General features: G+C 40.1%; 1 protein-coding gene across 2 annotated transcripts in view; it reads left to right on the top strand.

The window, feature by feature from the left end:
- Window positions 1-4259: 4259 nt before the first annotated feature.
- Window positions 4260-24947, top strand: part of SRC (SRC proto-oncogene, non-receptor tyrosine kinase) — an 87243-nt gene continuing 66555 nt past the window's right edge. The window contains exon 1 of one of the 2 annotated variants that reach the window (XM_026665046.2): window positions 4260-5262. The gene's annotated coding sequence lies outside the window, so the exon portion shown is untranslated. The remainder of the gene's footprint in view (window positions 5263-24947) is intronic. The other variant, XM_026665045.2, reaches the window with a different exon arrangement.

Below are 24947 nucleotides of genomic sequence, written 5' to 3'. Positions count from 1 at the left end.
TACATAATTATGCATAAGATTCTAGCCTTAACATGAGAAGGAAAGGCATTTTTGTTAAGGCAGTTTTGAGAATCATCAGGCGCTTCAATAAAGTACACAGCATGTCTGTGACATTCTGAATCAGAAACCTGTAAATCTGTAAAACCACTGATAGAGACATATAACACATTTCCAATTATGATAGCTATTTCATACAGCATTTCTGACAATTATAACTGTTTCAGGCACTGGTTTTTAAGCTCTGTCATGTGGGTTCCTGTGGTATTTCAAAAGCAGGAGTCAGAAGGTGGAGAGACATATGGGATTCCTGCAATTGTGGCTTAATAAATAATACTAAAACTGTGGGAGGGGAATGGGAGCGGGACATATGCATTTTTATAAAATTTGATACTTGGTTGTTATGATGGCTTCAGCTTTGTTCTGCAATACTCAAAAGCAGTTTAGTATTTATGTTTCAATTCTATTTTAGCATGGAGGTTTAGGGCAACTTATATTTGAGGTCTAAAATAAACCAATACAATAACCCTGTATGGTTTTCACTCATACAGAATGCTTCCCTATTTTTCATACTTTGAGATATCCTTGATGCTCTCTGAGTTTGGTAGTTTTCTTGCAGACATTTCATAACCCAAACTGGTTAACACCATCAGTACTGGTAATGTTATCTCATTTGGGTATTGAAATATCTGCAGGAAAACAAAAAGCACCCAGAACCCCTCATTTCAACCCTGAGCTACAAATATTCTCCTTTATTGTTTTTCATTCTTTGCCATTCACAATATTAACCACAATTTGAAATTCCCATTGAAGGAATTGGGATGTCAGAGCCTGGATTAAGACATGCAGTTGCAATTTTGCCCATCCTTTCTCAATAAATTTAATAATACAGTGATATATACTGTATATAAGAACATAACAATACCATTTGATCTAACCCTTTGAATATGGAAGCAAATGCTTAGATGGAACATAAGAGCAGATGTCCCAAAGGTGCTTTTTCAGGAGGCAACTGGACTTTCTTGTTTTTTCTTTTGAAGACATTTTGCTGCTCATCCAAGAAGCTTCTTCGGCTCTGACAAGATGGTGGAGAATGGAAGGATTTACATTCCTTGCAGACAGCTGGTAATTCACCATCTTTTAGAGGGTCTTTGAAGCACTTGGAGGTTTATCTATGTCCCCAGGGTCACCTGAGTTCCTGTGGTCTACAATTTTTCTCAGGGAATCCATTCCTATTCCCACACCATTCAAAGGATATTCATCCCAAATTGTATAGCTAAAAGTCTGTAGAGTTGCCTCCTGAAAAAGCACCTTTGGGACAACCATGACCTGGATGACTGAGAATTTCTACAGACATAAGAGCAGATGCTGTTCTAAGAACAGTGAGCTGCACTCTACTAACCTTAGTAGACATGCATAGAAAAACAGTGTCTTTTGTTCATCTATGAATAATACTATTTATGTATCCATGAATAACAGAGAATTTCTCATGTTATTACAGAACTCAGAATTATAGGTTATAATATAGGAATTGTTATTCCTATGTCACAGATAGGAAGCTGTGGTAAGAAAAAAATGAATTGCCTAAAGCTATCTAGCAAGTCTGTTACTCATCCTGTTAATATGCTGTTTGTAATTCAGTCTCTGACTGAACTACCGGTAGTATATTAGGTCAGTTCAAAAAAGCTTTCCACTTAACTCAGTCGCATTGGCTGCTAAATACAGTTAAGTTTTTAGAACAGAATTTCATTAAAGTTCTTACAGATGGTGTGTGGAGGTCTTATACTTATTTAATCATAAGGTTGCCAAGGAGTGTGTGGGAAAATCTTTCACTCTATAATAACCTAGTATTCTGCAGCTTTCCTGGTTTCCCAGGCTTGTTGAAATCCAAAGGGAAGTCAAACCCTTTGAGAGAATTCCCATTGGGGCTACTTAGACTGGGAACTGTAGGCAGGAGCGTTATAGAAAAATGTGCATCCAAAAAACATTACCAACAGCTGCAGACTCTGCATCTCCAAACATCAAGCCAGTTCAAAATTTTAATTCAGAGAATTTTTAAATGCACTATCAAACAATTTCCCCAAAAGGAAGAAAATTGAAGCCCCGTTTGGGGAAAGGACATTTTCAAACATTGCTAGGCAGATCCAGCAAAATGCAAGTACTGTCATCCTTGTTTAGCAACCTCAGATGGGATCAGCAATGCAGTTGTTAAGCAAATCAGTTGCTAAGTGAAACATCATGATGTTATGACCTTACTTCAGTTTTACTTTGCAGAGCAGTGAAAGTCATAAATGGAAGGACGGTCACAAAATTACTTTTTCATTACTATCTAACTTCAAGCAACTGGTAAATGAGACAGCCATTAAATGAGTACTATAGGTACTGGGGCATAACCTTTGTTTTAAATTGAGGCTTAATTCCTCTTGAAGTTTTCTTGGAAATGTTTTATGCAAATTCTCTTGCAAAGCCAGGGGCTAAACATGAGACTTTCTGCATGTAAAGCAAATGCTTTATTGCTCCTCCTATGCCATTTAACTTGGTAAGAAGAATCTGAAAGTGCCTGAATTACAGGTAAAGGGTAGTTTCTTTACTTTTTCAGTAATTGATCCCTCAACAATTCTTTTTTAAAAGCTCAGGAGCAGAAGATTTAGTAACCTTGGAACAAATCAGCCAGCAGAAGTTGTAGTTTATTGACGAATTATAATTAGATCTGTTGTCTTCAAGAGGCTGCTGAACCACACTCCCAGAGGTCCCAATCAACAGAGTTAGTGGTTGAGATATTCTGGGAATCGTCATTCATCATCTGGGCAGACTGAGGTTCCCATCCCTAGAAGGTTATATGTAATTGTATGGGATGCAAGGCATCTCTGCACACAGCTCTGGACGATCTATTGCCATCATCTCTTTCTGAACCAGCCCTGGTGCATCCAGAAAGTACACAAGGTGATTTCTCACTAGGAACACTGCATGTCTATGGGGCTCCTGACAGGCAATTTCCCTAATGATGACACACTTGTCTGTTTCATTCTCAGCCTCTCCCATCTTTCCATAGCAGTTCAGTCACAGTGTTTTGCAGATCTGTAAATGCAGTTAAGAGGAACTATCCTCTGTGGGTTTTGTATCTGCCGTTCTGCCCTTAGGGGGAGGCAGGGATCACCAGTAACATGGACAGAGACAGGACTAACAATGTGGGGAGTGATTGAATAGTGTTATGCTTTCCTATTGCTCATCTGGAGGAGCAATGAAGATGTTATCAACACCACAACAATACCATGATCAACACAAAACGTTCCATCACCATAAGACAGGTATTTCCAATCTGCTATGGAAGTTGAGGGTATGTCAGCCTTATAAGGTAGACCAGACTAAAAACCAGACACAGTGCATACCTAAAGTTATTTTTATTAGAAAGAGTTACCGTAACTAAATGTTGCAAGCCTGGATGTGCTTCCCTTCCCCCTTTTTATATCTTCATTAGAATTAAGAGAGCAGTGGGGCTGACTTTCCCATAAACCACTTTCCCAGCCTGGGCTCAATTTTCCTTTATCTGATTGTTGCCTTGGTAGCAGATCTTCCCTCCATCCTTCAGGGCCATCCTTCTTGACCCACTCCAGGAAGTGAGACAAGAAGCTCAGAGCATCAAAGGGCTGCCCATATTTACCTGGAGCGTAAATGCAAGCAGACCCTCCTGTCAGACAGATCCGACTTGGAAGTCAAGCCCAGATGGGCTGTGAAATGGCCCAACTTCCTGGAGGAGTGACCCTGAGGACAAATAAACCTCCAAGTGCTTCAATGATCCTCTAAAAAAAAAAAAAAAGACCGCAAATGACCAGCTGTCTGCAAGGAATGTAAATCCGTCCATTCTCCACTATCCTCTCAGAACTGAGGAAGCTTCTTGGATGAGAAGCGAAACGTCTTCAACAGAAAAAAAAACAAGAAAGTCCAGTTGCCTCCTGAAAAAGCACCTTTGGGACTTCCTGGCTGACTTAGCCTGGAGAGCGGAGGGTCTTTAGGATTCCAAGAAGGCCGCCCGCCAGCCTCAAGGGGGAATGGGGGTCACCCAAGTGCAACATCCACGCGCGTCCCCGACCGCATCTTCAAAGGCGGCTTCCAAGCCAGCTTCCTTCGCCCTTTCCGGCAGCCGCCTGCCCACAGACACAACCACCCCACGCCTGTATTTGCGGACGTCTGTGCTTGGGTCACAGCTACGTCATACATTCACTCCAACTCAACTCTCCCAGCCACCTCCAGCCGGAGGTGGAGAGGAGGAGGCGAGGGATAACGGAGGAAGGAGGGAGAGGTTTCTCTCCCCCCCCCTTTTCTTAAAAGCTGCTTCCGGTTCTGCTGCTGCCATCTTCTCTCTCTCTCTCTCTCTCTCTCTCTCTCTCTCCCTCTTTTGAAGGCGGGAGGGAGGCTTTTGAGGACTTACAAATGAAATAAAGGCGGGCAGCCGAGGGAGGCGGGGGCAAGGAAGAGGAGGGGAACGGGAGAAGCCCGCGGTGACGCGCCAGCGCTGGGTGCCGCGGGGCCGGCCGTCAGGAGGAAGGAGCGCTTTCGTTCTGGAGCGCCGGATCCTTCTTACGTCGGAGAGGCGCTGGAAGGACTTGCGGGGCGCGAATCAAACTCAAAAGGGGACGGCGTCTGGGCCGCGGGCGGGCGGGCGGGCGTGGACCTCGCGGGCTGAGCTCACTTCTCGCAACCCTTCCAAGTTCCAATCCGTCTGGTTGTCAAGCCGCCTGCCCGTTTCTGGGCTGTGCGTCGGGAAGAGGTCGGGGCAGCGGCGGCGGCGTTCAAAGACATCTCCAACCCGCCCCCGGTGTCCTCGCCGGCAACGTTGTTTTCTGGAGGCGTTTCCCTCGCTTTTCTTCCTTCCCGGGCTCGCTCCGCACAAAGCCAGCGCTTGGGTTCCGCTCTCCCGGCTGCCCCCGCCCTACCGCCTCCCCTCCTCTCCCGCCTGCCTTCCCTTCCTTCTTTTTTTTGGCTTCTTTTCGCGCGATGGGCCAGAGAAGCTCCCGGAACGACCCGCGGGCCGTCGCCTAGAACTCCGGCTGCATTGCCTCTCCTGCCGGCGACTGCGCCTTTCCTGCCTCAGCCGAATCTGCCCCCAATTCATTCTTCTCCGCGGCCGAACCGGACTCGGCAGGAAGAAAGGAGAGGGATACAGAGAGAGAGAGAGAGAGAGAGGCGAAAGGCGGGGAGGGAGAAGCCGCCCTCCAGCTGAGCTCTTGTGTTCCTGCTTCCAGGAGCCTGGAAGAAGAAGGGAAGGTAAGCGACAGCCGGGGAATGGGGAGGACACACGCCGTTTTATCCGGAGGGAGAAAGCGGGGCCGCCGCCTTTCGCTCGGTTGCGGAACGCGCTCGGACCCAAACCGGGCTGCGCCTGACTGAGCGATCTTGGTTAATAGCCTGTTCGGAGAGAAAAGGGACGAGCGAAAGGAAAGAAGATCGGAGGCGAAACTCGAAGCGCCAAGCGGGGGTTTTGTGTGTATGTCTGTGTGTGTGTGTGTGTGCTCCTTGGGTGACTGTCCTCCCGTGTTGAAACGCCTCGTTTCTTTTACGGTAAGCGAGCGAATCTCTCTCACCGGGGGGAGGGGGGGCCATCGACCGCTGAAACCTCAAAAGGCTTTTTGAAAAGGAGGCTGGGGGAAGGAAGGAGGGAGGGGGAAAGCTAGCGTTTTAACCCGTTGGGACCGTTGTTGTCGTTGTTGCTCAGCGCCGGGCTTTTGTCTGGAGGGGTTCCGTCTGAAAGAATGTCGCAGCCATCCGAGAGAATTGCCGGCGGCCGCTCGATCTCAAGTCGGCGGTGACTTTGATTCCGGTCCACTTTCTTTTGTTACGATTCCGGTGTGGAGCGCGGTCCCGCGATAGATCAGGTCCGCTTGGGTCAAGGAGCGATTTGGTCTTACGGAAGGGAGAAAGAAAGAGGGGTGAGGGGAGTTGGTAGCGGCGTCTGAAATAGGAAACGACCATCAAATTCGTCTTGTTCGGGTTTTTTTGTTTGTTTGTTTTTGAAAAGACTTTTCCCGTGGGACTTCGGATTAAAACATTCGTTTTCGCAGGGACTTTGGAGAAGGGGAGCCGTATTGCTCTCTCTCTATTTATGTAGTCCTAGGATCACCTGGGAGCACGCCTTTCTCCCGTGCCACCCCCACCCCTTCTCCCCCGACTTCCTTGTCTCTTAACCTGGTCACGCCTTGAACCGGTAGGTCAGATTAAAATCTGGTGGGAAAGGAGGGAAGGTTGCTTTTAATGCAGCCGTGAACTGGACGAGCGCAGCTTTTGAACTTCTGCTGCTTTGTGTCTGAAGCACGCCGGGGTCTCTCGTTAATTCCGTGCGATGCCGAGACGGTTTCCCTCGCCTTGAGCCACGCAGGTTGGGCAATGGAGCATTGGTCCAAGACTTGGGGGGGCAGAGGAGGACGAACGGAGTGTGCATAGAAATGGCAAGAATGGAAGGTGGGAGCTCTGTCGTTTCTTTGGCAGCTTCCAGAGAGGAGAGAGAAGCTGGCAGGTCCGGCTTTGCTGGGAAGAGTGCCGACGTTGGATCCCTCTGAATCGTCTCTTGTCAGAGCTTGAGATCTGATTTTCCTGGAGCTTTCTTTGAGGCTTTCATATTGGCTCCTCTTCTCCCTCCCATACTCGCCCCACCACCTTTGGTAGACAAACCTTCAAAGCTTCCTGATCTAAAGTGTGGCTTTGCTTCTCTTTATTAAGCATATGGAGGAGGTTGCCTGTAAATCCTTAACCATATAGAGATGAAACAATACATGAAGTGTTCATACCACTTTATAATGCCTTGGTAAGGCCACACTAACACGCACCACTTGGGGGGGGGGGGCGTCTTTGCACTACTTTACAAGGCTGTTGTAAATACGACTGACATAATATATATATATACTTATTTATAAGATTTTTTAATCTTGCATTTAATACTTTTATAAGTAATACAGAGTACTGAACGTATCTAACACTCCTTCCTCCTCCTATTTTCTCAAATCTTTGCAATGTATTGGATAATCTAAAAAGTAGATTAGTTAAAAATACATGTACACTTACATGAGCGGCTGGTTATTCTTTTTTCTCAAGTTCACTTTTACTGCCTTCAAGAAAAGTTACCTGAGAGAGTTAGGAACACCCTAGGATGACATGATAAGTGAGGTGCAATTGGAGGGAGAACTGTCAAAAAGTTAAAAAGAGGCATACAGTAGAAGCCCTCCATTCATGTAAGCTTGGATCTAAACAAATATTTTCTGTAATAGAGGCTTCCTTGTGTGCTTACATGTACATGTTTAGATGCCAAAAGAAGGCACCTTTTGATGCGTCTTTGGTCTGGTCAAGCTGTGGCTTAGAAAATTATTCTTATAAAACTGGAGAATTCTGTTTAGATATCTGACATGTATCTATGTAAATTTGTGTACGTGCCTTGGAGTCAGTATTGACTCCTGGTGATCATCTGGACTAGTCCCTGAAGTTTTCTTGGCAAGATTTCAGAAGTGGTTTGCCACTGCCTTCTTTCCAGGGCTGAGAGAAAGTGACTGGCTTAAATCTCCAGTTGTCTTCATACCTAAAGCCGTTCTAGGTGGTTCCTCCACAATGGGCTTAGCATCCTCTTGTCTTATATAACAGCCTCCTATCACTAGCCATTGTTTAACTGCTGGAGTTTATGAAAATTATTGTCCATAGGATCTAGAAAGCACCAAATTTGATATTGCATAGTAAATTGCACATTGGCTGAAGTTGGGCATTGGCCTGTCTTGAACTTATGGGTCTTCTATTTCTGATACAAAATCAGCTGTCCCATCCTACATTTAAAAAATGATAATGAAGATGTTCTGAGTTCACATACTATAAATGTCATGTGTTTGATTAAAGAGCGGCACATGTTGGAAAGAGGAAGTTAACCAAAGCTCTAGTATTTTAACTACTGACTTTTAATTTAATCTGTGAACTTGGATTTGCTTTTATAAAACCACTTAGAATAAGACCATTGTAAAAACCCTGATCTGTAAACTAGACAAGGAATAGAAAAAATATCCCCAAAGTATGCAGAGGCAAACCATTTTCATATTATTGCTAATAAAATTAATTGGCAATTGACATGAAAACACCAGGTTTTTACATAAGAGGGACCATCAGACTGATTAAGTGTCATAAATCTCTGTAAAGAATATTAGCGATATTGCATCCCAGGCTGTTTGAAATAAAAGTTTGTTTCAGTAAGCTGACCCAATTTTGCCATCAGCTAATAGAGTCTGATTCACACATATATTCTAATGTCTGATCAGAGCATTGCTTAGCTGCCTATTTCTCCTAATCATTAAGTCAATTGGTTTATTGTGAGATATTATATTTGAGGTGTTTCTAGAACCAACCTAGCTCCAGACAATAGGACAATCCAGCAATAGAACTTGAAATTCTACACTTGAATAGAGTGATACGATGCTAGCTAAGAAAATTCCTCATTTACATGTCACCTCCTCCAAGTTAGAGGAGTTCACTGAGAGTACATAGCACTCTGGAATTGACACTGGATATGTATTAGTTGAAATCATTACATCATGAACATTGTTGGCCACCTTTGTATAAATAATTGTATAAACCTCTTTGAAATCTGGCCACCCAGAGTCATTATTTGAGATGTGCAGTATGTACATTGAATGAATGAATGAAATAATAGCTTGATTGTCATTACATTATTTTCAGATAGATAGATAGATAGATAGATAGATAGATGAAGTATTCCCTTTAGAAATAATTCTGTGCTATTCCTAGTTAGCTCTGGTTTTCCAAGATTCTTGAGAAGAACAAGGGATTGAGAATAATTCATGATTGTTCTAGTTATATTGTAGCTAGTTGCAAAGTTACCAAACAGCTGAAGTTTTTTTCTTGGCTTTAAATCAAGAGTGAAGAAAAGTTTGTCTTGTTCATAATAATTGTATGTTCAGCTATATGTCTAAGTTAGAAATACAGATCCAAAATTCTCTATTCACTATAGTCCCAAAGGTGTTTTTTCAAAAGGAAACCGGACTTTCTTTGTTTTGCTTGAAGATGTTTCACTTCTCATCCAAGAAGGTTCTTCAGAACTAAAGCTTCTTGGATGAGAAGCAAAATGTCCTCAAGCATAACATAGTCCAGTTACCCTTTAAAAAAAGCACATTTGAGACCACCATGACCTGGATGACTGAGAATCTCAATAGAAATTTATTCACAATAGTAATAGTTAAAAATAGAGTGTTGCTAATATTTGCTTTGGAGCATCAAGATTGATTTTAAGCATTGATTTTAATTGGATGCCTCAATTTAGATACACATGAAGAAATGCCTTTCTCTAAAACAAATTGATTTGTTTGTCTATTTGATTTGAACATTTGAATTGAATTCCTGAACCAGCCTTAGGGTCTCTTCCCCAAAAGTCCATAGTAATATGTCAATGAAGATTCTCAGACATCCAGGTAGCACAGTCATGGCAACTGGATTTCTTTTCTTCTTGGTTCAAAATATTTTGCTGCTTATCTAAATAGCTTCTTCAATATAAGCATTTTAATTGTTGTTTATCCACCTATATTCCATTATTATATTTGATTCATTTGTATTATCACCTTTTAAAGTATAAATAACAATAAAATGAAATATATTAAAATATGTCAATGAGAAATTTGCAGGCACATTGAGTGAAATAATAGGTTTTTCCTGCTGTTTTTTTTTTTTGTTCCAGCAGTTGTAATAAGGAATTACCCTCAATTATTCATTATTTGTCATTCAGCCAGTGGTATCTTGAGGTTCCCATATTAAGATATGGGGAGGAGAGAAGATCACTAATTGCTATAGCTTCAAGGATTGGTAGGGTTCTAAAAAGAGATGAAACTATTACCAAATCAACAAGGCAACTGTTAATTTTCCAGATACTTTCTTGGAGCAGTCCATGGAAAAGCTCACTTTCATCTCCGGGGAAGAAACTAGAATTGCATAAGTATAAAAGTTTATCTAAATCAATTTTCACAAATCCTTGCCATTTTCTAGATATGTAACTCCCAGAAATTCCAACCAGCATTCCTTTAAACCAGATTAGCAGGGAAATCTAGGGCAGGGGTCTTGCCATATCTAAAAAATGCCAGATTAGAAAAGTTTGATTTAGAACAGATCCCAAACTGCCTGGAGTTATTTGTTTTTCATTGTTCTCTGTTTCAAATACTTTTGAAGAAATTTAAGCATCATCTTCAGAGAACAGGCCCATCTGATGCCCTAAATTATTGATCTGATTAAGCCATAGCATTATCTGGGCTCTTTCTGTATAATTTAAAAATCTATCTGTCTAGTAAGGGAAAGTAATGGAAGATGAATATTTGCAATATGATTTATCTGCTGTAAAATGATTAGCTTTTTCTGCTTTTAATACTTCAGTGATAAGTACATTGACTATTGTTTGGAATTCTTTCTGTATTTGCCTAACTTGACAAGTGGGGGGAAAAAAACAGTTTGATCAGTAGAGGCACCAAGAAAAAGGTTACAACTTTTGGTCTTGAATTCCAGACATTTATTGTTCTTTACATTTCTCATATGAATGCTCTTTGAAAACACTACAGTAATACAGTATGCTGCAAACTATTTGCTTTTGGTGCCATTGTTGAAAAGCAAATGCTGCATTATTCTGACTCAGAAACAACTGAAAAACAGATGACCACTGGAAAGTCCATTCTGATTTTTCATAGATGAATTCTGGAATTCCCCTCATCAAGAGACAGTTTTATATGGTCTAGAAGTGTTCATTTACAATAATCAATTATATGCTTTAATTGAGGTTGTTCACCTGTATGTATCATTCAGCTCTGGGTGGAGTTCATCCATGAATCCATAATCTTGTGGATATAGAGGAAAAGATGCAGAGAAAGATGCAAACATTTACTGTATCTGAATTAGAAACATTGGAAGTTCGCATTGTTTTAAGTATAGCTGCAGTAAAGAGGCTGTTTTTACACAGCATATTTAGCAGAGTTAAAGGCCTATTAATTATTATTCTCCAAGAATGGACATGATTGAACAGAAGGGGGAAAAAGTGACATTCACATAATATAGTAAATTGGGTTAGTCTTTAGCTTGCTTAGGTTTTTCTGAAAATTTGGCTCCTCTTCTTTGTTCAAGATACAATGTATTGTGCAAATACAAATAATGGGTTAATTAGTTTAACCTGTTGTGTAGGTACAGCTAAAATGCTGCTCCAATCTTAACTTTGGATTAAATAATTTAAGATTTTATATCTGGCTTATCCATGTGCAAGTCCTGAAATATTTCTACCAGTCCAGTTTAGCTTTCCTTGACTTGACACCCCTGAATATGTATATTGGTTATGCTTACTGGTGGATTATGGAAATTATATCCAATAGATTTGGAGGGTTGCCCAGTTCAGAAATGTTGATCTGGTTTATTTGTAATCTAGTTTATCTATATAATATAGTATATCCACAGTCTTTGCAGTATTGCCCCAATTCTTGAATTGATTAATTACAATCCAGAAATATGGTTGATCGAGAAGAATAATGTAATAGTGGTAATTCCAAACTGAACTTCTAATTACAGGTAGTCCTCAACTTACAACAGTTCATTTAATGACCATTCAAAGTTACAGTGGTGCTGAAAAAAAAAGACTTTATGGCCATTTTTCAGACTTACAACATTGCAGCATCTCTGTAGTCACGTGATCAAAATTCAGATGTTTGGCAACTGGTTCCTATTTATGACCATTGCTGTGTCTCGTGATCCCTATTGGAGACCTCCTGACAAGCAAAGTCAATGGGGAAACCAGTTTCATGTAACAACCGTGTTACTAAATTAACAGCTACAGTGTGGTGCACTTAACAATTGTGTCAAGAAAAGTCGTAAAACAGGGCAAAACTCACTGAACAAATTTTTCACTTAACAACATAAATTGTGGTCGTAAGTCGAGGACTATCTGTAATTTCTGCTCTTTGAAAGAATTTTTACCTTCTTCTCTAGCTTGATGATAGAATACATACGACTGAGTCAACATACAAGTTGTTTTGCATTGCTCTAGCAGAAGTCTGATAATATTTAACCAAAAGATGATTTGCTGACCAGTTCTTTTGCCTTTCATGCATTCTTCTTTATTCTGATTTTACCTTGTTATTTGAGATACCTCAGCCAGAACAGCTTTCTGAGGCATGTGACATGACATGGAATCATGTTCTCTATTAGCTTCTATGATGGTTCCTGGGCTTCCACATTAGCAGAAATATCATTGTTGAAACTCTTGCTGTGTCGTTTCTGTTCACTTCACTGAAGCTTCCTACTTCATAAACTTCAGTTTAACCAATAACCAATAAGTTTTTCTTCTGCTCTAATTAATGACCACAAAACTATAAGAAGTACCTTTTTTTTTTTTTACCATGTATTTGTATATGGGATGGGGATGGTGGAGAGTAGTGCTCGAATTAAGCTGCCTGAATTTCAGTGGAGTTTCTTTTTATATATATATATGCTTAACTTCTGCCTCAGCCTCTCTTTTAAAACTGTTCCTATTAATGGCTGCAATGTTTTTACCGGCATCACTTGAGGAAACTTGAAAAGCTATCTAAAGATCTATTGTTTCCTCTGCACTCTCCATTGCAGCTCAGTTTTCAAGTTTGTGCCTTATCTCAGAATTAATTCCTGGTAGAGATTACTTCCGCAATTCAGTTCTTCCGGACTTCTTTTACAAAGTGTGGCAAAAATGCTTTCTTCATGCTCCCTCCTTGAGCTGGTGTTAAAAACTACTCAAGAATGTTCTTCAAACCAAGTCAGTGTGTATGTAATGTAATGTGTGTATGTGTGTGTGTGTTTATGTGTATCTGTATTCACTTTGCTAGAATGAAACAGTAGTAAACATTCCCATTTTCTGGGAATGGACCACAATTTTGGGGAAGGAGTTAGAAAATTGCTTGAACTCTCATTCTAACAAAAAAACATCCTTCTCGACGATAATGTAATTTTTTTCCAAACAGAAAATTTTGGCTTTGAAGGCATCCAAGCATGCAACTCTGGACTTACTGATGAAGGAGCAGTACAGAATATTCCCTAGGCTAAAGTCATCTTTATTAGCAATAGCAGACTTATATACCGCTTCACAGGGCCTTACAGCCCTCTCTAAGCGGTTTACAGAGTCAGCATATTGCCCCCCAGGGGTGGGCTTCAAAAATTTTAGCAATAGGTTCTCTGCCCAGTTGCTGGGTGGGCGTGGCCATGGTGGGTGTGGCCTACTTGGCCTCCTGCACCACGGTGGGGGGGGCGCATTTTTGCCCTCGCTGGGTTCCAGAGGCTTTCCTTGAGCCTCCAGGGGGGCAAAAATGGCCTCCCTGGGCTCTGGAAGCTCTCTGGAAGCCGAAAACAGGCCCGTTTCTGGTCTTCCTGAACTTCCAGGAGGCCTGTTTTTTTGCCCTCCCTGAGCCTCCGCACACGCCCTGCACTTACCTGCATCAAAAACGGACCGTGTGGGGACTTCTGGGAGGCGTGGGCGGGACCAGCCAGGAGTGGGATTTCGGGGTTCTCTGAACTGTGCAGAATCTTAGCTAGAGGATCTCCTGAACCCCTGCGAACCCCCAGCAGCCCACCTCTGATTGCCTTCAACAAACTAGGTCCTTGTTTTACCTCAGAAGAGTGGAAGCCTGAGTTAATCTTAAGCAGCTCAGAATTGAACTCCTGGAGTAAGGAGTGAATTAGCCTGCAATACTGTATTCAACACTGTGCTACCACAGGTCTATTAGATACAAAATGTCATAAAAACTGAAACCTTTATGGCTTTTTGATATTTTTGATAGCCCCAGTTTGATGGTGTTGCCCATCCTGTGCCACGAAGTCCTCGGTTGCCAAGAATGCAGTATTATGGTCCAAGTAAAGCTTTGCCTGTGTACGATACGATGCAATCTGGTGATATATTGTAGATAGAGTATAAGCTAATAAGAGAGGTTTCTTTCTATGGTGGTTGTTTTCAAAACAATGTTGCTTGTTATTTATACATCTTAGAGGAGTTGTTATTGGCTAGTAATTCCGCTGTTTTTATTCAGTCAATTAGATTTCTCCCATCACCAGAAGTTGCGGCATCTGAAATTTGCTCAAAAATAGTTAGGCCTTATAGAAATGTTAACTATTTATTTGTTTCTCACAATGTGGGCATCTTTTAAGATTTGCAGAATCTAAAGCAGTATTTTTCAAACTTTAAGACGTAGTGACCTTTAAGACGTACGGACTTCCAACTCTCAGCCAGGCTTTTTTCATAGTATTCTGGATTGCTTTTAAAAAGAAAGCTGGTGAACAGGGAATACAGAGGAATAAGTAAGGCCATGTCCTACTTCCTGGAGATCTGTTTTCATTTCTCTAAAATGTGCGCTGACTGCATAGCAGATTACTGTAGAACAGTGGTAGTCAACCTGGTCCCTACCGCCCACTAGTGGGCGTTCCAGCTTTCATGGTGGGCAGTAGGTGTTTTTTCCCCTACTTTATAAATCACCATTACTGTGGAACCGGTGGGCGGTTAGAAAATTTTACTACTAACAGAGATACAAAAGTGTGCGGTAGGTATAAAAAGGTTGACTACCCCTGCTGTAGAACTTAAGTGGTCACATGCTGATAGGTGGCCAAGTTTGCTGTGTTTCTAAGGTTGCTGTGTTTCCAAATTTGCTTGAATTGTAGGGAGGAGGAAGTAGCATGGAGGTGGACATGGGAGGGAATATCTGCTATTTTCAGTGTACTACTGTTGCTGAGTAGTGAAGGAGTAACTGGTAAATCAGTGATCACTGATTTACCAAACAGTTAAGAAACTGAACTATGAATCATAAATCCTGAGTCCAAATGTTGCTTCTGCATTGAATGTAGCTCATCTTGGATAATGCTTGCTTGCACAGAGACTGGCCTGAAGGCGTCTTTTATTAATGACCCTTAGTCTACCATTTTAAATAACTATGCAGACATGATTCCTTTTTACCACTCCGGGTGTATTCATTTGAAGGATTGTCTATGATCTTCCATCCCACAACCATGTTTTCTGGAGCTGATTAAAGGTCTCCTCTCTAGATTTATCATGATGGCAAAATTATCTGTTAGTATTCAGTTCCTTATTTGCAGGACAATTCAAAAGACGGACCTGTCAATTAACTTAATAAAACACTGCCTTGAAATCATATATGTGAAACAATCTGAATGTGTTCAAAGTACTCTTTAAATTGAAGTGAATATTTACTGGTTTAGAAGCTACTTAAGAAGGGCCCAGAACATTCCTAATAGAAAGACAAAACATTAAAAAAAAAGATTGTTTGCATTTTGAGTCTGTAGACCACCTGGTCAGGGTGATAGAACAAAGTTTTGTTCTGATAGAGAAGGTTTTGTTCTGATGAAACTGATTTAGATTTTTCAGTTTGCTTGGATTATTTTGTCTGGATGCTGGTTTATGGTTTTTAGACTTAGTTATTTCCATACACTTCACATATGCACTGTGTAACAAATCTTTTTGGCTTTCAGTTTCATGTTTTTCACATTCTGCTCCACATTTGACCTGCTGAAACTAATCTTCTATGACCTTGCTGCTATAGTAACAACTTTAGTGTTCTGCATGATACTTTGAAGAAGGAAAACTTGGATATTCCTATTTATTTTGTTCTTGTTATTGCTTTAACAATAACATCACTTGAGACTTTCAAGAGGAGATTGGACTGCCATTTGTCAGAAATGGTATAGGGTCTCCTGCTTGAGTGGGGGGTTGGACTAGATGACCTATAAGGTCCCTTCCAACTCTGTTAATCTAATCTAACCTCTGCTAATTATTGGAAATGAAACAGTTGTGCCTTCAAGATATTTGTACATAGAGGTATTTAGCATGCAGCTACCACATATCCTAAAACTAGAAAATGTCAGGGATTGAATTGGGATTTTTACATCCAAACAGGCAAGGCCTGGTGTTTAGTTCTTGGTTTTTTTTGGATATTTCATAATGGCATTTCGTTATTACCTGAATTTGACATCGTCTTAAATGGGAATTCATTCAGAAACCAGAAACCATTCAGAACAGGTTTAATACCCATGCAACCACATATCTCCATATCAACAAGTTTGAAATACCAAATACTTCAGGTTCATGAAGAATATATATTACCCCTTCATCATGTGTTTTCAAGGCTAAATATACTAACATTATTCAGTCTTCATAGAAGTTAATTTCAGGTCCTCGGATCATTGTCATTACATTTTTCTAACCCTTTCCCCAATTTCTCAATAATCTGCTTAAAATAAGGCTCAGAACTGACTCTAACCGTAACTCATCAAGTGGAACAATTACTTTTCATGATCTGGAGATTATACTTCAGTTGAGGCAGCATAAGACTGGGAAAATTTGGCAGCCACATCCCACTTCTGCTTACATTCAATGTTCAGTTAACTGCTCTTCCAAGATCCTTTTCACCCATATTACTTTCAGGCAAACTTTTTCTATCCTATATTTGCACATTCAATTTTTGTTTCCTAACTGATAACCTTTGTATTATATGTTTCTGCTGAATTTCATTCTGTTATTTGCATCCCATTTCTCTAATCTTTCACAACCACTGTGAAAGTTCTGACTGCCTTCAAAGGTGTGTGTTCTGCTTTTTCATTGTTATTTGGAAACATGTGGACTATCTTCACTAAAACAACTGGTAGACTGCTTCTTTTCCTTTATTTTTTTTTTGTCTGTCCATTTGTAAAGGGGAATTTCTTAACATCCTTTCCCAACCTCAGCTCATTCTGGACTTTTCCTTTTCTGACACCGGATTCACAGTTCTGTACTACTGTTGTGCTCTTCCTTTGTGAACTGGTCTTTTTTAAATTTTCTTCTCTGTGTGCTTTTTGTTTTGGTTCTTTTCTAAGCTTTTTGTGTAGCCACATTGTTTTCTTCTGATGTCCTCGTTTTTCCTATTATAACTGCTTTCAATTTTTCCTTTATCCCATCCTTTAATTCTTTTTCCCTTTAACTTCTTTATCTTCTATAATCCCTTTGTATTTATTGAAATCTGGATTTTAAGCGCAGGATACACCAAATCAAACATATTTATCCTCTCCCACGTCCCCGGTGAAGGAGATATAGATAGATAGATAGATAGATAGATAGATAGATAGATAGATAGATAGATAGATAGATAGATAGATATGGCAATGCAAGGAGTTTAGAGGAAATTTGGAGTAATTTCCATGGAGTCCCAAAATGTGAAAAACTGAAAAAGCTTCTTGGATGAAAAGCAAAACATTTCAAGGAACAAACTAAGAAAGCCTAGTTACCTTTTGAAAAAGCATCTTTGGGACAGCCAAGACCTGGATGATTGAGAATCTCCATAGACATTTCCATGGATTTCCACAGATTAAGAAGCCCCATTATGCTTAGTGAAGTTTGTTGGCTGAGCCACCTTTTACCCTAGCAAGAGCATAAGAAGCTATAGAAGCTCTCCAGATGCCTCACTTGACTCTGGAGTTCACCAAATGACTAACCTTGCATAGTATATTAGACTAAAGTGGAGATAGTAAGAAATGCTAATTTTTCTTATTGTTATTCCTTAATGTAGTTAATACAATAAAAAATAGGGTATGTGTATTCCTTAGATTGATAGTATTTACCAAATCCACTCAGCAAATCAATGAGGTGAAAGTTTAATGGTAATTTGAGTTATTATGCCATAATTTGCACAACCACCAGGACCCCCATATATGTCATGGACATAAATCAAATATGTAAAAATAAATAGTTGCCGCATACTTCCCTCGTACATATCTTACTTATGATGTCATTTGGAGAACAGCCCTGAAGGGCTTTCTTGCTACACCCACATATGTATATCCCAAATCCCAAAAGAGGCACTAGGACTTGTGACTTTCCCTCTTCAGCCCAAATTAATTGCTTAAATTGCATGCTTCTCTGCCTTTTCCTGCCAAGAATCTTGTAATCCCTCTATCACTCACCGCAAACACACATACTATTCTTGTGTGTGCACGCTCACATAATTGTCAAGAGCTACGCTGAAGGGGTGCTCTTTTCTTCCTGATATTTCCTACACTGTGCAGGGAGGGTAAAAAGAAAAAAAAAGGATGTCAAGGAATTTTGGAATGGAAGTGCTTCCTTATGTTAGCAGTTAGCAGCACATCACATTCGCTCTAAATCCCAGAGCTGCCTTATGGTCAACTCCCGAGAGAAGAAGAAAAACGAGATTCAAGGGAAGGGATATTAATTAACGTTCTTTCTTTCTTTTTCTTTTCTAGAATATGTGTTGTATACAATTGTATTTTAGCATATTTTGTTTAATACATGCAAGATTATTTTATGTTGGTTTATCAAGAGATTGTTTTGTTGTTCAATTTAGCCCACCCCACCCCACATCTTCAGGTTTTGTGAGGCTCCATAGGAATATGGAAATAAATAAATAAGAATTGTTCTCCAGCTCTATGATTTCAAGATAATCTGAGATAGATGATACCACTATTTTAATAAAAAGCTAAAACACTGTGAATTATGTGCTCTCCAATGTTTATTATGGCTGATCTATAATACTGATTGTTTGATATTATTGATTTAACATAGCTGTATCTTTTTCGTTATCCAAGAATTCAGAATCTTGGTGTTTTTATTACTCTCCCACTAGAAACATTGCTACTTTCAGAACAGCCCACGCAGAAATTATCTGCTATGAGACCCAACCTGGACTGAAAAAATTCAGAAAACCTCTAGAACAGGGGTGTCAAACTCACGTCGTCAGGGCATCATCACATGATGTATCACAACTTTCCCCCCCTTCACTGAACCGGGAGTGGCCGTGGCCAGTGCGTGACGGACTGCGAGTTTGACAGCCTTGCTCTAGAAGGTGGCATACAGGTACAAAAATCTTTTGCTGTCATCTAGAGATAATTCAGATTTTCACAGCCCAGACAAAGGGCTGCTTAAGTCAATATTCCAGGCAATAAGTAGTTTAGCCGGTTGACTTTTCCATTGTTCAAAGTGTGTAATAGAACAGGGGTTCCCAACTTTTGGGCCATGGGCCACTACCAAGCCTTGAGCTGTTCGGAACTGGGTCCTGGAAGGGGTGGGTGAGCATGCGTGTGTGTGCATCCCCAATTAAACAATGAGCAATGCACATGCCGCTGCATTTGCATCAGCAACGGGTAAGCATGTGCCTGCCCCTTGCAGGAATGCAGCTGCACATGTGTGCTTGCTCACCCCTCACGCGGAGCCATCCCCTCTTCTCCCCCCACCAGTCCACAAAGTCAGAAAGGTTGGCAAATTCTGTATTAGAACACCAAACATGAAGGCACTCCACTCACTCCCAATCTAAATGAAGATACTTGGCACTTGACAAAGGTTGAGAGGAGATATAAGTCCCATCAAGAAGAAACATACTTATATTCCAATTTAAACAAACTCATCTTAAATAGAAATGGTAGGTTTACTTGTCAGGAACATTTGAAACCTTCCATTAAAAAAATAATAGCAGAGGTCAGAGGGAAGGAAGATTATGCTCACAAAGTCTCAAATATGGAGAAAGGTCAAAATAAGGATATATACTTTCCAAGTAAAAGCCGGAGGCTTAGAAAAGATTTTCAGCTTATTAGACAGAACATCAAAAGGGTGATTTTGACTCATTATGTTTCCAAAAATGTCATTGCTTACAACATTTTAGAAAATGAACCATTCCGATAGAAAATGCTTTTGATTCTGTAAAATGATACAACATTTATTGGAAATTTACATTATGAAGAATCCTTAATATGGCTGCTTAGAAACTGCTTTTTAGCAGTCAGTAATTTTACATAGTTGAACCATATGGTGGGAAAGTCTGAACTGGCACTAATAATCAAATGTATGAATTTGCTGCAGAGATGAAGCTGGCATTAAAATTAGAAGGCTCCAAGCCCCATCAACAACATATGGCTGTGTGTTAAAAGTTTGGCATTCATTGAGTCAGTATTGTGGTTTAGGATGATCACAAAAGCCTAAATATGTGTTGTATAAAATTATATTTTAGCATACTTTGTGTAATAAATTTTTTTCAAGGGTTTTACTGCCACATAGCAGTCTTCACTAAAGCTGTTTTCCTCCAAGTTCAACTCCCATAATTCTCAGTTAATGAGGTATTCAGGGCCATGGTATAAGCCCAATTGAAAATTGTGGAATATATATGTGAATCATAGGAAGTTGCCTTATATTGTGTCATGTTTTTGTTTTATTGAAGTTTGTTTTATCAGTACTAAGAGTCAGAAGCACCTGGTTCTGTATAAACTGATACAATGGTAAACCTATACTTGAGGTGTCATAGGAATCTAAGGTTTAATAAAAGAGCACATCTTAACCCTACTGTGAACTACTGTATAAACAATATATTTTTCTTCTTTTGTTTGCAAAGCATACGTCCTAGGTCACTTCCTCATAAATATATTTAAGAGAAGTCTAAACATCAGAAGTTGTTTTTAGATACTTTGGTTATTGAAAACATCACATGCCTTTATATTTTCATGATAGTCAGAACAGAAGGGGTCCATTGTCTTAATATGATGTGAATCTAATTGGACTTAATATTTATTTATTTATTTATTTATTTATTTATTTATTTATTTGATTTGCCAATTGTTTACAAGATAATAAGTATAAGTGTATACATAGTTGTGAATACATGAAATGGGTACATATAAGAAAAATAAAAGAAGAATAAGAGAAACAATAGGACAGGGACGGTAGGCACGTTGGTGCGCTTATGCACGCCCCCTACAGACCTCTTAGGAAAGGGGTGAGGTCAATAGTAGACAGTCTAAGGTTAAAGTTTTTGGGGTTTGGGGAAGAAACTACAGAGTCGGGTAGAGTATTCCAGACATTGACCACTCTATTGCTGAAGTCATATTTCCTGCAATCAAGTTTGGTGCGGTTAACATTGAGTTTGTATCTTGTGTTGTTATGGTTGAAGCTGAAGTATTCATTGACAGGTAGGACATTGCAATGTATGATTTTATATACCATGCTTAAATCAGACCGAAGACGGCGTAATTCAAGGTTTTCTAGTTCTAGAATTTCAAGTCTGGTGGCATAATTGGACTTTCTAGAAAACAGGATGTTGACCTTGATGTATCCTCAATCCAGTAAAGATATTTTAACCGCAGAGAAGTAGTAGTAGACAAAACTATGCTGTCTACTCCAGCTTGATATTTAATCCAGGAAGAGTTTCAAATTTGAAGCTTTTTGAAAAATTATAATAAGCCAGTAAGAAAGCGGTCCCCAACCTTTCTGGCTCTGCGGACTGGCGGCGGCAGTGGCAGTGGGAGGAAAGGAAATGGTTTTGCATATGCACACACCTCTTGTGCAAATGCAGCTTTGTGCGCGCACATGTCACTTGTACAGCCCAGTTCCCAATGGCCACAGCCCAGCACCGGGACCCCGCACTAAAATTACATTTTTATGACAGCAAAAAAAGAGTATATGCAATCCTAGTGGATATTGCAACCTTGTAATCTTCCAGCTATTCTATTGAGTGGAATAGATTAGTTTTTCTTACTGCTTACACAAATTGTGAAACAAAATGTCAAGCAAGTGAATTTGATTTGCATGCAGTTTTTAAATCTCAGAATTCTGATTCTGGATGAAGATGAAATCCTAAAGTTAAGACAATTAAATGTCCTCAAGTCTAATGCCATAATACTCTTGTTTTGTGCAATGGCCTGGGATTTTGAGAAAGAAGGTTGAGATCAGACACTCCCAGGTTATTTTTTGGCACATGTAACTCAGGACGATCTTCCCTTAGTCTCCCTGCCTTATTATATGTGCTTCTCTCTGCATTCGTTTCTCCAATAGCAGTGCTGCTTGCCTCCTGGAGAACATCATTCTGAAAGGCTATTTAGGCCAGGACAATTTTAGATGGCCCGACTAGCTGCTGCAATCATTTTATAATGTATCACTCTTGAGGACCTCTCTTTGTGGGTAGGGTGTGTCCAAGGTGTCAGTGCTTTAAAGAGCCACCTTAGGCATGTTAGACACAACAAAGTGCCTGTTCAGGCATCAGACCAGAACTGTGCCTCAACTGACTGCCTACTTGATGGAGCAATTGATGATAGGACTGAGAAAGACTCTCGTCTTAAACTCTGGGGAGATTTTGCCTGTCATTCTGGACACTAAGGAGCTAGATAAATCATCTACCCTGGCTCAGAATTAGGAGCTGCTGAGGCTTTTTATGAAATATGGTCAGAGCAAACCTCTTCATGTTTTATACAAAGGAAGCCGTGCCATGTTCAGTAAGCTTGAACAGGACAGTACCCTATGCACATTTGTAGTTAGGTGTTTTGAAGGATTATTCTGAAGTGGGTAATACAACAGATGATTGAGTTTTAAAGCCCACAGCACGTAGGAAGTTAGCATGTGCAAGAGCAAGCAATTACCAAGGCTGTTCTATTTTGATAGATGTTTGTGGGTGGTACATGAAAGAAATGAGCACATGTGGGGCAGTTGTCATGTAAGACAACTGCATCCCACCTAGCTCTGGATATTTGTGTACAGCAGCCATCTGTCTATCTCTGAATCAGACCGATGGAACACTAGTTGCCTGCTGTTAGTGAGTAGACTTGTGGGACCGCTCTTGAGTGCTTGAATCTTAGGATACCCAGCAGTAGTCCTTGTCAGGCAGCAATCCAAGGTCAGGGAGAAGAATTAGATAATATATTGCTGTACCAGCCTATCAATAACTATCAGTGTCATAAGAATAGCTAGCGTGCATTTTCATATTTGTCCTTGTTTATATTTGAGAACTGTTGTTTTGGCCTGAAGCATTTCAATCTGTTGGAATAACTGAACATTTTGCAGCCATCATCTGCTCTTTTTTCTTTTTTTAAAATAATGACACGATGCTGAACAAAACAATGGAAATGATCTGCCAGGGCTGTGAAAAATCACCTGCCCTTTTTTGCCCTGTAGTCTTTTGTTCTCCAAACTGCTGAGGTGAAATTCAACCTCATTTAAAAGTCATGAGTCTTACAAAAAGGAAGACTAGAGTGATGTGCTTGAAAATAAATATGTGTTGTTGCCTTGGAACATAAAGGTAAAACATTCTTAGCTTAAATAAATATGTATTTATGTAAAAGTCAAACACACTAACCTTTATATAGAAAGTAAAGCATAGAAAAAAATGTTCCTATATACTTATAAGTGCCTTTATCCAACGACTTCAGTAAGATTGTTTGAAGGGCCCCAATTCCCATGGCAGATTATAAAAATGTTGCTGTATTCAAATAAAATGTTCATCTACTTATATACTATGTTCACCCAGAATTGAGATCATTAATTTCCTGTCAGAACATCTCCTCCATTTTGGTAGCTTCTAGCTCTACTAGAATGGCAATCTTTACTGATATTATATAGAATCTCTGGGAATTGTAGTCCCAACACATTAAGGAGGACTGTAATGGATCAAAGGCAGATTCTGGTATAATAACGGGGAATCAGCTGGGTTCCTGCCAAGATTTCCATTTACTATAGAAATATCAAAAAAGGGGAAAGATTTCTGAATGGTGTTGTGATGAGAGTGGATTTCTTTACTGATACTGGTAAATTACCACAGATTGTATATCTGAGAAAGTTGAGAGTTAGACCTTCCTAAGCTAAGAGTATGAAAAAGTAAGAATGTAATTCTGTTAGGGATTAAGTGTACAATGTTGTTAGGCAAAGATGCTATATTTATTCTACCATAGCACACTGTCTATAGAAGGATGCAAAATTAGTAACTCAACTTAATGGCAGTTTTTGTTTAAAGCAGATCCCAGAGGGGATACTCCATTCTTGCTTCGTCTTAGAGGAATGCTTTTTAACTCTGTTATCCAATAAAAAGACAAAAGGACAATTTGCAAAACCTAAATGTCCGGCTCCCATCTTGAAAATTCCTGGAGAACACACTTCGTAGATTTCAGCCCTTGGGTAGGCTTACCTTGGCCATTTTCCACTGGACTCAATTTATACCCCTGTCAAAAAGAACAAAGATGCATGGCAGCTTAAGTTTACTGTTGTTATTATTCTCACACAAGTGAACAGACAAAAATGGTAAGGTAAACAACAACAACCTGGTGTGTTATGATCTAGTTGTCAGTTGTGTTCTTTTAGCAGATGCCAGCATATTCTCAGTCCTGGCAGCAGCTCCACAGAGACATGTTCTGCAGGCATTGGTTTGCTTTCTGAAAAGACTATAATACTTTACTGTAAAATAAAGTTGTATATTCTTTCGACTCCAAAACATTCCTAACTGGTAATAGCAATCTGAAGAAAGATCTCGTTTTGCTATCCTTTGTGGCTGTCATTCCAGATCAAGTGGCCTTTTCTACAGTATATGAAAAACAGGATTGACATCCTGTTGCTTCAAGTGCTGAATCCCCCTGTCTCCATACAGGTGTGACTGGTATCGAGGGGGGCAAAAAAGAAAAAGCAATAGGATGCACAAATTTATGCTGCCTTCTCCAGGGGAACACTTATACCAAGGATCTTCAAACTTGGCAAGTTTAAGACTTGTGGACTTCAACTCCCAAAATTCCTGAGCTAACATGACTGGGGGAGGAATTCTGGGAGTTGAAGTCCACAAGTCTTAAAGCTGTCAAGTTTGAAGAGCCCTGATTTATACCTTCCAGATGTATTGGATATTCTCTAGAAGAAGCAATCCCACCTCATATGGAGAGTGCTCAGCTTTGGGAATGTGGATTAAAAGTTATAGACCAAGGGTGTCAAACTCACAGCCTGGAGGCCAGATGCGTCATGTGCTGGCTCTGCCTCCACCCGGTTTAGCAAAAGGGGGGAAAAGTCTCAATACGTCATGTGATGCCGCTGTGACGCTGCGAGTTCGACACCCCATTATAGACAGTGTAGATCTAATGAATGAGGAGAAATATGCTCATCCTGTTTCCCTTCTCACTCAGAGAAGGCTGTACTTATGGGT

Source organism: Notechis scutatus, chromosome 3 (assembly GCF_049901735.1).
Source record: "Notechis scutatus isolate UNSWTSFEM ecotype Mainland chromosome 3, rNotScu1.2, whole genome shotgun sequence".
Taxonomy (NCBI): Eukaryota; Metazoa; Chordata; class Lepidosauria; order Squamata; family Elapidae; genus Notechis; species Notechis scutatus.
This window is presented reverse-complemented; position numbering and strand designations above follow the sequence as displayed.